The sequence below is a fragment of the Cherax quadricarinatus genome, chromosome 10 (genome assembly GCF_038502225.1).
Source record: "Cherax quadricarinatus isolate ZL_2023a chromosome 10, ASM3850222v1, whole genome shotgun sequence".
NCBI classification, from domain to species: domain Eukaryota; kingdom Metazoa; phylum Arthropoda; class Malacostraca; order Decapoda; family Parastacidae; genus Cherax; species Cherax quadricarinatus.
This window is the reverse complement of record NC_091301.1, coordinates 48,901,008-48,915,608: the sequence shown is the minus strand read 5'-3', so window position 1 is coordinate 48,915,608 and position 14,601 is coordinate 48,901,008. Positions and strand designations below refer to the sequence as shown.

The window sequence follows — 14,601 nt, the reverse complement described above, 5'->3', positions numbered from 1 at the left end:
GAAGGGCAAACACACCCCGCAGAAACTCTCGCAGAAGAACTCCAACAGTGACAATCCCAACGCAACTGAGCAATCTAAACCAGAAAGGAGTAGCGAGCGAGTATATGGTAACGATAGTTTGATTGCCGGCTGCCACCCCCTTTTTTTCCCACCCCGAAAGGTGACGTGTGGTGCTCGGACCAAACAGTAATCACTTGACTCAAAGCTCCTGGCACAACTGTAAGTAAAAGCCTCTGCTCCTATTCTAGAGAACATATTGGTTGAAAGCTTCACTTTTGACCAATAATAAACTTAGTCCTTTCAGTCTTAAGTCCCATGTAATGTTTTTGATAATCACCACGTCTTTTAGGTTTTGTACTTATCATGGAGAGTGATTTATTAAGCAGAGGGTAACCTGTCTCTCTTTCCAGCTTAGAATGACAGCTCTGGTCATCTGCCAACCAACGAAGTGTTGAAGGAGATGGACTGAAAATGTCATGAGACGTCACTTATTGATCTACCTACCTGATTACTTACAGTAAACCGCAGACGACTACCCCTCATCTTCGCAGTGGTAAAGAACCTGCGTTCCTGTCATCTGGACTGACTATTCAAGGCTATAGACTCTGTGAAGAACTAGTCGTTGGGTTGTCACCAACACCTGTGACCCCCCCCCCCCCCACATCATCAGCAACGGCTACAATTTCTACAAGACAGTGTCAGCCTCCACCAGACACCCCAGTATAACTGTACATATTAGCTTTGAATTCAAATGTCATTTTTTCATTTCATTTTTCATTTTTCTTTCAAGTAGGATACACAGTCATCTTTCAATGTTTTATCTTTGCATTACTAAATAAAAAAGTGTTTATCTTTGTGAATTATTATTTCTTTTTCTATTCATCAATTTTCTTGAGGAGGAGCCAGCCTTGGTAATACTGTCTGAAGTTGTTACAGGGCTGAGTAAGCCTTCACAAGTGGCGACCTTGCAAGGATCAACTCTACTGAATCAAGATTCAACTCCATCTCGAATCAACCAATGGAACTTCAACGCCGCATACCACAGACAGTTACCACCAGCCATGAGTAATCATTCTTTATGGTAGGACTACAGTACAGGTATTTAAAAGATTTGGTGATTGTTATAGTCTCAATTTATTGTAAGTCAATCCAAGGCCGGATATACTAGTTAATTCTGTCGCCTTTATTCTTGAACTTGAAAAGATTTGGAGGAATAGACTATAGGGACCCGAGATTTTCCAATTACAAGTTGTCTCATTGAGCTCTGTTTATTATATCAAGGGAACTGTTGTAGGACACTCTTGATTTGTTGGTGAGAAGATTGGATGGTCAAGCGACCCCATTCAACTTACTGTTTGGTCGGAGCCGGCATAGAACCCTCCGTTTTCATACACACACACTGTTTAATCGAAGCAGGGATCGAACCCTCCGATTTATTTACAGTTTGAGCGGAGCAGGAATTGAACCCTCCGTTTTCTTTGATATATCCGTTTCATTTTCTCCTGGTAGTTTAAGTTATTCTTGCAAGTATGGAGGAATACCAGTTTTGGATGAACGCTGGGAGTAAGTTAGGAATAACGGGGAAAAATTTAGAAGCTTTCATTAGTGCTAAGATACAGGAAATAATTGAAAAGGAAAGAGAAAGAATAGAGAGAGAGGAGAAAAAGGAGAGAGAAAGAATAGAGAGAGAGAACCAAGAAAGACAGTTATAAAGAGAAAGAGAAGAGAAAAAGGAGAGAGAGAGAGAATGGAAAGAGAGGATAAAAAGGAGACAGATCAAATTGAAAGAGAAAATCAAGAAAGAGAAAGAGAGGAGAAAAAGGAGTGTGATAGACTTGATCGTGAGGAGAGAGCTAAAGTACGTGGGGAACAAGCTAAAATACGTGAGGAACAAGTTAGGTTAAGAGAACTTGAGGAAAGAGCAAAAGATAGAGAAGTTGAGGAAAAAGCTAGAGAATGCGAGGAAAAAGCTAGAGAAAATGAACTGCGGGAGAGACAGAAAGATCGCGAGCTCGAAAAATCTCGCCTTGAATTAGAGAATAAAAAGTTAACTTTTACACAGCAACAATTAGAGGAAGGAGTAATTGAACATCATGCAGCTAGTGCACATAATCCAACACCTAATTTACCTCCACTCACAGAAAATAACATACCAAACCTGGGCTACCAGGTTAGGTATGTTATTTTCTGGTACAGCTTTGAATATCTATGGAACTTTGTCGCAGGATATCATATGTAATTATAACCTACTGAAGAAGGCAATCCTTAAAGCATATCAAAAAACTACAAATTCTTATAGGAAAGATTTCAGGTATGCCACCTTACAGCTTGGCCAAAACTTTCAGCAGTTACAGGTAACACTCGTTTGTTCGACTTTTGGATAGAGAGTTCAGGAATTGATCACAGTTATGAATCTCTTAGAGACTTCATGGTTGCTGACCAGTTCCTGACAGCTCTTCCTCACCAGATACGAACATTCATTAGAGAATGTAACCTGATTAAAGCTGAGGCCGCTGACTTGTATGTCTGAGGCTCACAATTCCTATAAAGATCTAAAAGGATCGAATCCTAAGGGCAAGGGTTCACCAGATCTTAAGAAATCAAAGCCTCTAGTGGAAAGTAAACTGACCTCTTTTATTCCGGTTTGTCATTTATGTGATGTTAAAGGACATAAACGATTATCCTTCTAAGAAAGTGCAGAAAGTTGGAAGATGTTTTAAAGACTATAATGACCAAGCACCTTTCTGTTCGGGAACAGTTAATGGACTTAATGTATCTATCATTTTACGAGACACTGTATGCACGTGTATAGTCATTTCTGATAAGCTGTTCCCAAACCTTAAAGAAACTCATTCCTCTGCTATACTTTCAGACTACTTGGGCCGTACAGACACTTTTCCTACCATCCGTTGTTACATTAAGTCTAAATGGTTCACAGGCTGGTCTGAAGCCGTACTAGCTCCCATCACTTCTTGCTCCATACTAATAGGTAATGTAAAAGGTGCCATTCTTCCTTCTGAGATTGACCTTTCATTACCAAAGATGGACATCAGTTTTTCAGCTCCTCTTCCTGTAGAGTCAGAGAAGCCCCTCGAAAGTTCAGATGAGGCAATGTCTCGTGATATTCATGTGGGATTAAAAACCAGTGATGCTACTCTCGAAACCGAGATAGTAGGATCACCGGTTCACTTGCTAGATGAAAGTGAAGATAACGCCTCCGATACTTTAAATGTCTTGACTAGGGCTCAGACCAAAGCCCAGGCTTCTCCTACTGTCCACCCCTTGATTTTCCCTGACTTTAAGCCTTTAGATATATCGAAGGACTCCTTTGTCAATTTACAACGTAATTGCCCTTCTCTTCAGAATTGCCATAATGCAGCTAGACAAAATCAAGTTATCCAAAGGAAAAACTTTTCATATAAATTTGAATACATAAAAGGTATCCTGTATAAATCAGTATTCAAATTAAATTCAGATGAGATAGACTATTCCATCTTAGTTGTTCCAAGTCAATGCAGAGAGACTGTTCTTAAAATGGCTCATGACCTTCCAGTGGCCGGACATTTCTAGCATCGTAAAACCTTGAATAAAATTAGGGAAACCTATTTTTGGCCCAAAATGTCCTCAGATATCACTACCTATTGTAGATCGTGTAAAGTTTGCCAACTGTCATCCTCCCTAGGTACCCGGTGAGTACCTATGGTCAAAATGCCAATCTTTACGGTACCTTTTGAAAGAGTAGCTATTGACATTGTTTGTCCTTTATCACCACTTTCATCTGGAGGACATAGATATATATTAACATTAATTGATTATGCGTCGAGTTTCCCTGAAGCCTTACCCTTAAAGACATTGACATTGTTGGTCCTTCATCACCACTTTCATCTGGGGGACATAGATATATATTAACATTAGTTGATTATGCGTCGAGTTTCCCTGAAGCCTTACCCTTAAAGACTATCAAACTACTACAGAGGTGGCTGAAGCCCTTTTGTCCATCTTTTACAGAGTTGGCATCCCTAGAGAGATTTTGTCTGACCGTGGGACACAATTCACATCTGACTTAATGCAACATCTCTACCAACTTCTGGGAGTGAAGCCTCTCTTCACAACACCATATCATCCCAGCTGTAATGGGAGGATTGAGCGCCAGCATTCGATTCTAAAGTCCATATTAAGGAAACTTTTCTCCCTTAAACCTAAGGAGTGGCATCGTTACCTACTCTGTGCTTTGTTTGCCATGAGGGAAGTTCCCAGTGACTCTTTGGGGTTTTCACCTTTTGAACTTCTCTATGGTAGACAGGCCAGAGGTCCATTGTCCATCCTTCATGACTTACGGACTAATGAGGAGGTGAATGCTGAGGTTCAGCCTTCTTATCAGTTTCTTCTTGGCCTTAGATCCAAACTTGAGGAGACCTCTGACATAGTTTCGAAAAACAAGCTTATCAATGGACCAGTACAAAACCTATTTTGATACTAAAAGTCAGAGGAGAACTTTTAAAGTAGGGGATAAAGTTCTGGTACTTTTACCAATAAAATCAAACAAATTATTAGTAGCATGGAAAGGTCCGTATAAGGTATTGGAAATTTGTGGGAAAGTTGATTACCTCGTGGAAGTCAAGGGGAAACCTAAGCGTTATCATATCAACATTCTTAAGAAATTTTACCGAAGAAATTCGGTTAACTGCCTGAATGACTTTGATTTAGCTTTTCCACACAAACTTGATAAGACAACTAAGGAGTGTAAGGTGTGCGTAATTGACACCTCTAACGTAGACTGTGACAGGGAACTACATGACTTGGTGACTCTTGACCACTCGGGGGCAACAAACGTTAATATCAATTAGTCTTTGGATGACCATAAGAAACAGGAACTACTTCAATGTGTGAGTAACTTCTCAGATGTTTTTACGGATATTCCAGGTGTCACCTCCACGGTAGTCCATAAGACTGACTTAGTGACGGACAATCCTATCAAACGGAAATTATACCCAGTTCCAGTTCACCTTAGGGATGCATTTGACCGAGAGGTAGACAAATTATTAAAACTAAAGATCATTGAACCTTCAGTATCTGCATATTGCTCACCAGTAGTCATGGTTAAGAAGGAGGATAATTCATATAGACTTGCTATTGACTTCAGAGGCCTTAATGCTATAACTCGGTGGGATGCTGAGCCTATGCCCTTAATAGATAGCGATCTACACAAATTTTATGACTCTTCTTTCTTTTCAGAGATTGATATTGCGCAGGCATATCATCAAGTGATGTTAGATCCTTCTTCAAAGCAGTACACCGCTTTTCCTACCCATCAAGGACTGATACAGTATAGAACTATGCCATTCGGTTTGGTAACTACCTGTGCTACCTACGTGAGACTGATGAGAAAGGTCTTGGGTAATATGCCAAATGTTTCAGTTTATTTTGATAACATTTAAGTAATGACATCCACGTGGGGCAAGCATATCCAAACATTAACATCAGTTTTACGTAGGTTACGCTCACATGGCCTCACTGCCAAGCCGAAGAAATGCTTCCTTGGGTATAACAAGATTAGATATCTCGGACTGATTCTTTCTAATAACTCTTTGCAGCCTCTCCCCAATAAGATCAAAGCTTTATTGGAATTTAAATTCCCCAAAACCAAGAAGCTCATGCATAGCTTTCTTGGTTCTGTAAATTTTTATGCACGGTTTATCCTGAACCTTACTGATCTTACAGGCATCTTATCCAACTTCCTTAAAAAGTCTGTGAAGGAACCTCATGAACTTTCCGACGTAGCTCGAGAAAAGTTTAATGAGATTAAAAATATTTTCTCACAAGACCCTATACTTAAGATCCCAGATATTAACAAAACATTTTGTTTAAGAACTGATGCCTCCATTACCGGCTTAGGTGCGGTGTTACTACAGTACCATGATGGCACTCCTTTCCCTGTATGCTTCCTAAGCCGGAAACTGCTTCCTGCAGAAACGAGATACTCCACCATAGAAAAGGAATGTTTGGCCCTTTTGTGGGGTATCTCCAAGCTTAAATTTTATTTACTGGGAAAAGAATTCATTATAGAGACGGATCACAAACCTTTGATATACCTAGAAACTTTTAAGGGAACCAACAGTCGCCTCTTGAGGTGGACTCCAAGCTTTTAACTTTCATTTTGTATATATCAATGGTTCATCCAATTATTTCTCTGACTGGTTAAGTCGTGACAGTCAGTAGAAGATTTGGTGCCTTACGCGACTTCCACGTGTTAGAACTTTCTCCTCGCCTATTCTTCTTATACTCCTTGACTATAAGTCTTGGTATGGGGGAGTGTGAGGGAAAAGTTCAACAGATAGGAGTAGCGAGCGAGTATATGGTAACGATAGTTTGATTGCCAGCTGCTTGTTAAGGTAGGGTCAGTCTAGCTCCCACTATCCCCTCCCTCCATTTTTCCCCACCCTATAAGGTGACGTGTGGGGCTCGGACCAAACAGTAATCACTTGACTCACAGCTCCCGGGAAAACTGTAAGTAAAAGCCTCTGCTCCTATTCTAGAGAACATATTGGTTGAAAGCTTCACTTTTGACCAATAATAAACTTAGTCCTTTCAGTCTTAAATCCCGTGTAATGTTTTTGATAATCACCACGTCTTTTAGGTATTGTACTTATCATGGAGAGTGATTTCTTAAGCAGTGGGTAACCTGTCTCTCTTTCCAGCTTGGAATGACAGCTCTTGTCATCTGCCAATCAACGAAGTGTTGAAGGAGACGGACTGAAAAGGTCATGAGACGTCACTTATTGATCTACCTACCTGATTACTTACAGTAAACCGCAGACGACTACCCCTCATCTTCGCAGTGGTAAAGAACCTGCGTTCCTGTCATCTTGACTGATTGTTCAAGGCTATAGACTCTGTGAAGAACTAGTCGTTGGGTTGTCACCAACACTTGTGACCCCCCCCCACATCATCAGTAACGGCTACAATTTCTACTAGACGGTGTCAACCTCCACCAGACACCCCAGTATAACTGTACATATTAGCGTTGAATTCAAATGTCATTTTTTCATTTTATTTTTCATTTTTCTTTCAAGTAGGATACACATTCATGTTTCAATGTTTTATCTTTGCATTACTAAATAATAAAGTGTTTATCTTTGTGAATTATTATTTCTTTTTCTATTCATTAATTTTCCTGAGGAGGAGCCAGCCTTGGTAATACTCTCTGAAGTTGTTACAGGGCTGAGTAAGCCTTCACAGTTCCCTCTGCCACCAACCCCCACATCACAAACCTCACCCCAACAGCTGCCCCCTATGGGCATTCTGACCCCACCCCATCATCAAAAACCCCACCCACACCACAGCCCCATATAGGCCCCCACCAAGGCTCTCACTCTCCCAACCCAAATAATCTCCCAGGACCACAGTGATAGAAAAGTAGCTGAAGATTTGGTACACAAACGTAGACAGAATACCAATAAATATGAGGAGTGGCATGAAAGAATCAGCGAGAAATCCCCAGACATCATAGCAGTCACAGAAACGAAACTTGCTGAGACAATAACAGATGCAATCTTCCCACCGGGATATCAGATCCTGAGGAAAGATAGAATTAGTAGAGGGGGAGGAGGGGTTGCACTGCTCATAAAAAACCTATGGGGATTTGAGGAAATAGAAGGCATGGGCAAGATTGGAGAAAGGGACTACATAGTAGGTACAATTCAGTCTGGAGAACATAAAGTAGTCATAGGAGTGATGTATAACCCACCACAGAACTGCAGGAGGCCAAGAGAGGAGTACGAAGTAAACAATAGAGCAATGGTGGTGTGAAGGCTTACTCAGCCCTGTAACAACTTCAGTCAGTATTACCAAGGCTGGCTCCTCCTCAGGAAAATTAATGAATAGAAAAAGAAATAATAACAGACAATGATAAACACTTTATTATTTAGAAACGGAAAATGTAAAACAATAAAACATGAATGGGTATCCTAATCGAAAGAAAAATGAAAAATGAAATGAAAAAAATTACATTTGAACTCAATGCTAATATAGTTACATCGTGGTAATGGGGTGTCAGGTGTTGGTGACACTGCGTGTTGTTGAAATCATAGCCATTGCTGATGTGGGGGGGGGGGGGGTAGCAGGTGTTGGTGACCACCACCGGCTCGTTCTTCACATAGTATGGCCGTGAATAATTCCTTCAGATGACAGGAAAACAGGTTCGTTTCCACTGCTATGATGAGGGGTTAGGTCCTGTGTTGGCTTAATAACAGGTAAGTAGATTAAACATGGGACGTCTCAGGACGTTAGTCCATCTCCTTCTATTCTTCTCGTTGGTTGGCAGGTGACCCTCTCTGCCATTCCAAGCTGTAAAGAGAGACAGGTTACCCACTGCTTAAGAAATCACTCTCCATGATAAGTACAATACCTAAAAGATGTGATTATTAAAACATTTAACAAATAAAGACTGAAAGGACTAAGTTAATTATTTGTCAAAAGTGAAGCTTTCAACCAATAAGTCCACTAAAATATGATCAGGCGTGTACTTACAGTAGTGTTGGGAGCTGTGAGTCAAGTGATTTACTGTTTGACAGGAGTCCCACACGTCAAGTTTCGGGGGGGGGGGAAGAGGGTGGGGAAGGGATAGCAGGAGCTAGACTGACCCTACCTTAACAAGCAGCCTGCAATCAAACTATCACTTTCGGGGAGGGGAGAAAAAGGAGGGGGGGAATAGCAGGAGCTGGACTTACCCTACCTTAACAAGTAGCCGGCAATGAAACTATTGTTACTAAACACTCCCTCGCTACTCCTATCTATTGAACTTTTCCCTCACACTCCCCCATACCAAAACTTATAGTCAAGGAGTATAAGAAGAATAGGCGAGGAAAAAGTTCTAACATGTGGAAGTCGCGTAAGGCAACAAATCTTCTACTGACTGTCACGACTTAACCAGTCAGAGAAATAACTGGATGAACCATTGATATACACAATATGGAACTTAAAAGCCTGGAGTGCCAATGTCCACCTCAAGAGGCGACTGTTGGTTCCCTTAAAAGTTTCTATTTATATCAAAGGTTTGTGGTCCGTTTCTAAAATGAATTCTTTTCCCAGCAAATAAAATTTAAGCTTGGAGATACCCCACACAAGAGCCAAACATTCCTTTTTTATGGTGGAGTATCTCGTTTCTGCAGGAGGGAAGTTTTAGATTTAATAAATATACAGGATTTAGGAGTGAGTGTATTTTGTGCAGTAAGCACCTGACACCTATTGCAAGAACTATACTTCTTTGTAAATTGTGAATACATGCTTGGCCAAAAATAAGTGTGCTTGAGCTTATGCCATGTCTTACGATGGGCCAAGTGTTTGGTCACTGGCAAATCATGAGCCATTTGAAGAACAGTCTCTCGACATGGTTTAGGAACAACAAGGAAGGAATAATCTATCACTGAAGAATGAGATTTAAATACAGATTTATATAGGATACCATTAATATATTCAAACTTATGAGATACGTATCTCCCATAGATAACTTTGTTGTTAAAAGCTTGATTATGACAATCCCGAAGGGAAGGGCAATTGCACTGTATATTGACAAAGTTGTGCAAGACAGGTATACAATACCGACAAGATGAAAGTTAAGACACTTGTGCAACATCTGGATGGCGAAACGTTTACAATAAAGATAACCAGATGTTGCACAAGTGTCTTAACTTTCATCATTGACAAAGTCATCCTTGGACATAAAATCTGGGAAAATAAAAAGACTTACGGTGGAAGAAGAGGTAGGAGAAGCCGGGGTTATGGTCTGAGCCCTAGTCAAGACATTGAGAGTGCCGGAGGCAATACCCTTACTTTCACCCGACGAGTGGACAGGTGTTCCTGCTACCTCACTATCGAGAGCAGTATCACCTGTTTCCACCCCCAAATGAACAGTACGAGATAATGCAGCTTCCGGTGCGGAATTGTTAAGGTGATTATTTAACTTGCAAGGAAGAGCTGGAAAACTTAGATCCACGGGTGGTGACGAAAGATCCGCCTCTGAAGGAAGAACGGCACCTTTAATGTTACCCACTATTATAGAACAAGTAATTGGGGCTAGTATCGCATTAGTCCAACCGGTGAACCATTTAGTTTTCAAGTAACAACGTATTGTAGGGAAAGTATTTTCATGACCCAAGTAATCTGAAAGAATAGAGGACACACGAGAGGTTTTAAAGTAAGGGAACAGTTTGTCCGAAATTACAATGCACGTACATCCAGTGTCACGTAATATATTTGAGACTTTTATACCATTAACTGCTCCTGAACAGAAGGGTGCTTGGTCATAACCGTCAACAAAACATCTTCCAACTTTCTATATATTCTTGGAAGGACAATCTGGACGTTTATGTCCGATACCACCACAGCGATGACAGGTTGGTTTAATAGCTGGTGACTTTGCTTCTACTGTAGGCTTCTTAATCTTTGGTTCAGGTGAACCATTGCCCTTAAGGTTCGATCCCTTTATCTTTATAGGAATTGTGAGCCTCAGCATACAAGTCAGCGGCGTCAGCAACTTCATCAGCTTTAATCAGGTTACGTTCTCTGTCAGGAACTGGTCAGCAACCATGAAATCTCTAAGAGATTCATAGCTGTGATCAATTCCTGAACTCTCTATACAAAAGTCGAACAAACGAAAAAGTGTTACCTGTAACTGCTGAAAGTTTTGGCCAGGCTGTAAGGTGGCATACCTGAAATCTTTCCTGCAAGAATTAGTGGCTTTTTGATATGCTTTAAGGATTGCCTTCTTCAGTAGGTTATAATTACATATGATGTCCTGCGACAAAGTTGCATAGATATTCAAGGCTGTACCAGAAAGTAACATTCCTAACCTGGTAGCCCAGGTGTCAGCAGGCCATTCACAGAGGGGTAGCAGTATTTTCGAACCTGATAATGTATGAAGTTATGTCGTCCCCCTCTGTGAAGGGAGGTAAATTAGGTGTTGGAATATGTGCACTGACTGCACATTGTTCCATTACTCCTTCCTCTAATTGTTGTTGTGTAAAAGTTAACTTTTTATTCTCTAATTCAAGGCGAGATTTTTAGAGCTCGCGATCCTTTTCTCTCTTTATTAACTCATGCTCTCTAGCTTTTTCCTCAACTTCTCTATCCTTGGCTCCTCCCTCAAGTTCTCTTAATTTAACTTGTTCCTCACATATTTTAGCTTGTTCCTCATGTTCTCTAGCTCTTTCCTCGCGATCAAGTCTATCACGCTCTTTTTGGTCTTCTCGCTCTTTTTCTAACTGTCTTTCTTGGATTTCTCTCTCAATTCTCTCTCTCTCCTTTTTCTCTTCTCTTTCCCTTTCTAACTGTCTCTCTTCTCTCTCAATTTTTTCTCTTTCGAGTCTTTCCTGGATCTTAGCACCAATGAAAGATTCTAAATTTTTCCCTGTTATTCCTAACTTACTTCCAGCGTTCATCCAAAACTGGTATTCATCCATGCTTGCAAGAATAACTTAAACTATCAGGGGAAATGAAACGGGTATTAAAAGAAAACGGAGGGTTCAATTCCTGCTCCGCTCAAACTTTAGTAAATAAACCAGAGGGCTCGATCCCTACTTTCTATTAAACAATATGTATTAATGAAAACGAAGGGTTCTATGCCGGCTCCGAGCAAACAGTAAGTAGAATGGGGTCACTTGACCATCCAATCTTCTCACCAACAAATCAAGAGTGTCCTACGGCAGTTCCCATGATAAAATAAAGAGCTCAATGAAACAAATTGTCACTGGAAAATCTCGGGTCCCTAGAGTCTAATCCTCCAAAGTGTTTCAAGCATCAAAAGGTGGCAGAATTAAATATTATATCCTGCCTGACTTGACTTACAATAAATTGAGACTATAACAATCACCAAATCTTTTAAATACCTGTACTGTAGTCCTACCATAGAGAATGATTACTCATGGCTGGTGGTAACCGTCTGTGGTATGCAGCGTTGAAGTTCCAATGGTAGATTCAAGATGGAGTTGAATCTTGATTCAGTCGAGTTGATCCTGGCAAGGTCGCCACTTGTGAAGGCTTACTCAGCCCTGTAACAACTTCAGTCAGTATTACCAAGGCTGGCTCCTCCACAGGAAAATTAATGAATAGAAAAAGAAACAGTAACAGACAATGATAAACACTTTATTATTTAGAAACGGAAAATGTAAAACAATAAAACATGAATGGGTATCCTAATTGAAAGAAAAATGAAAATGAAATGAAAAAAATTACATTTGAACTAAACGCTAATATAGGCATATCGTGGTAATGGGGTGTCAGGTGTTGGTGACACTGCGTGTTGCTGAAATCGTAGCCGTTGCTGATGTGTGTGCGGGGGGGGGGGGGGTAGCAGGTGTTGGTGAGCACCACCGGCTCGTTCTTCACAGAGTATGGCCGTGAATAATTCTTTCAGATGACAGGAAAACAGGTTCGTTACCACTGCTATGATGAAGGGTTAGGTCGTGTGTTGGCTTACATAACAGGTAAGTAGATTCAACAGGACGTTAGTCCGTCTCCTTCTATTCTTCTCGATGGTTGGCAGGTGACCCCCTCTGTCATTCCAAGCTGTAAAGAGAGACAGATTACCCACATTTAACAGATAAAGACTGAAAGGACTAAGTTAATTATTGGTCAAAAGTGAAGCTTTCAACCAATAAGTCCACTAAAATATGATCAGGCGTGCACTTCCAGTAGTGTTGGGAGCTGTGAGTCGAGTGATTTACTGTTTGACCGGAGTCCCACACGTCACCTTTGGGGGGGGGAAGAGGGAGGGGAAGGGATAGTGGGAGTCTATCCCGGCAATCAAACTATCACTTTCGGGGAGGGGGAAAAAGGAGGGGGGGGGGAATAGCGGGAGCTGGACTTACCCTACCTTAACAAGCAGCCGGCAATGAAACTATTGTTACTATATACTCCCTCGCTACTATTATCTATTGAACTTTTCCCTCACAGGTGGACACACTGGCTGAGGTGGCAAGAAGAGCTCACTCGAGCAGAGCAAAGTTACTGGTAATGGGCGATTTCAACCACAGGGAGATCGACTGGGAAAACCTGGAGCCACATGAGGATCCCGAAACATGGAGAGCCAAGATGATGGATGTGGTACTTGAAAACCTCATGCATCAACATATCAGGGACACTACCAGAGAGAGAGGGGAGGATGAGCCAGCAAGACTGGATCTTGTGTTCGCCCTGAGCAGTTCAGACATTGAGGACATCAATTACGAGAGGCCCCTTGGAGCTAGCGATCATGTGGTTCTGAGTTTTGATTATATAGTAGAGCTACAAGTGGAGAAGGTAACAGGAATTGAATGGGAAAAGCCAAACTATAAAAGGGGGGACTATACAGGTATGAGGAACTTCCTGCAGGAGGTTCTGTGGGACAGAGAACTGGTAGGAAAATAAGTAAACGAAATTATGGAATATGTAACAACAAAGTGCAAGGAGGCAGAGGAAAGGTTTGCTCCCAAGGGAAACAGAAACAATAAGAAGACCAAAGCGAGTCCTTGGTTCACCCGAAGGTGTAGGGAGGCAAAAACTAGGTGCACCAGAAAATGGAAAAGGTACAGGAGGCAAAGGACCCAGGAAAATAAGGAGATTAGTAGAAGAGCCAGAAACGAGAATGCACAGTTAAGGAGGGATGACCAGCAACAGTTCGAGAAAGACATAGCATGGAAAGTCAAGTCTGACCCGAAACTGCTGTATAGCCACATTAGGAGGAAGACAACAGTCAAAGATCAGGTGATAAGGCTGAGGAAAGAAGGTGGGGAACTCACAAGAAATGATCAAGAAGTATGTGAGGAGCTCAACATGAGATTTAAGGAAGTATTTACAGTGGAGACAGGAAGGCCTCTAGGGGGACAGAACAGAGGGGGACACCAACAAGGAGTATACCAACAAGTGTTCGATGACATACATACAAATGAGAAGGAGGTGAAGAAGCTGCTAAGGGACATCGATACCTCAAAGGCAATGGGACCGGACAACATCTCCCCGTGGGTCCTTAGAGAGGAAGCAGATATGCTGTGTGTGCCACTTACCACAATCTTCAACACATCCCTGGAAACTGGGCAACTACCTGAGGTATGGAAGACGGCAAATGTAGTTCCCATTTTTAAAAAAGGAGACATAAAAGAGGCACTAAACTATAGACCTGTGTCACTGACGTGTATAGTATGCAAAGTTAAGGAGAAGATAATCAGGGGGAGAGTGGTGGAGCACCTGGAATGGAACAAGAGTATAAACGCCAACAAGCACGGATTCGTGGAAGGCAAATCCTGTGTCACAAACCTTCTGGAGTTTTATGATAAAGTAACACGAGAGAGAGGGGTGAGCTGATTGCATCTTCTTGGACTGCAAGAAGGCCTTTGAAACGGTTCCTCATAAGAGATTAGTGCAGAAGCTAGAGGATCAGGTGCACATAACAGGAAGGGCACTGCAATGGATCAGAGAATACCTGACAGGGAGGCAACAACGAGTCTTGGTACGTAATGAGGTATCACAGTGGGCACCTGTGACGAGCGGGGTCCCACAGGGGTCGGTCCTAGGACCAGTGCTATTTTTGGTATATGTGAACGACATGATGGAAGGGTTAGACTCAGA

At 41.6% G+C, this 14,601-nt stretch overlaps 1 protein-coding gene across 1 annotated transcript in view; it reads left to right on the top strand.

Annotated features, from left to right (window-relative positions):
• LOC128687824 (sialate:O-sulfotransferase 1-like) overlaps positions 1-14,601 on the top strand; it is a 272,949-nt gene that overhangs the window by 178,729 nt on the left and 79,619 nt on the right. The window lies entirely within an intron of this gene.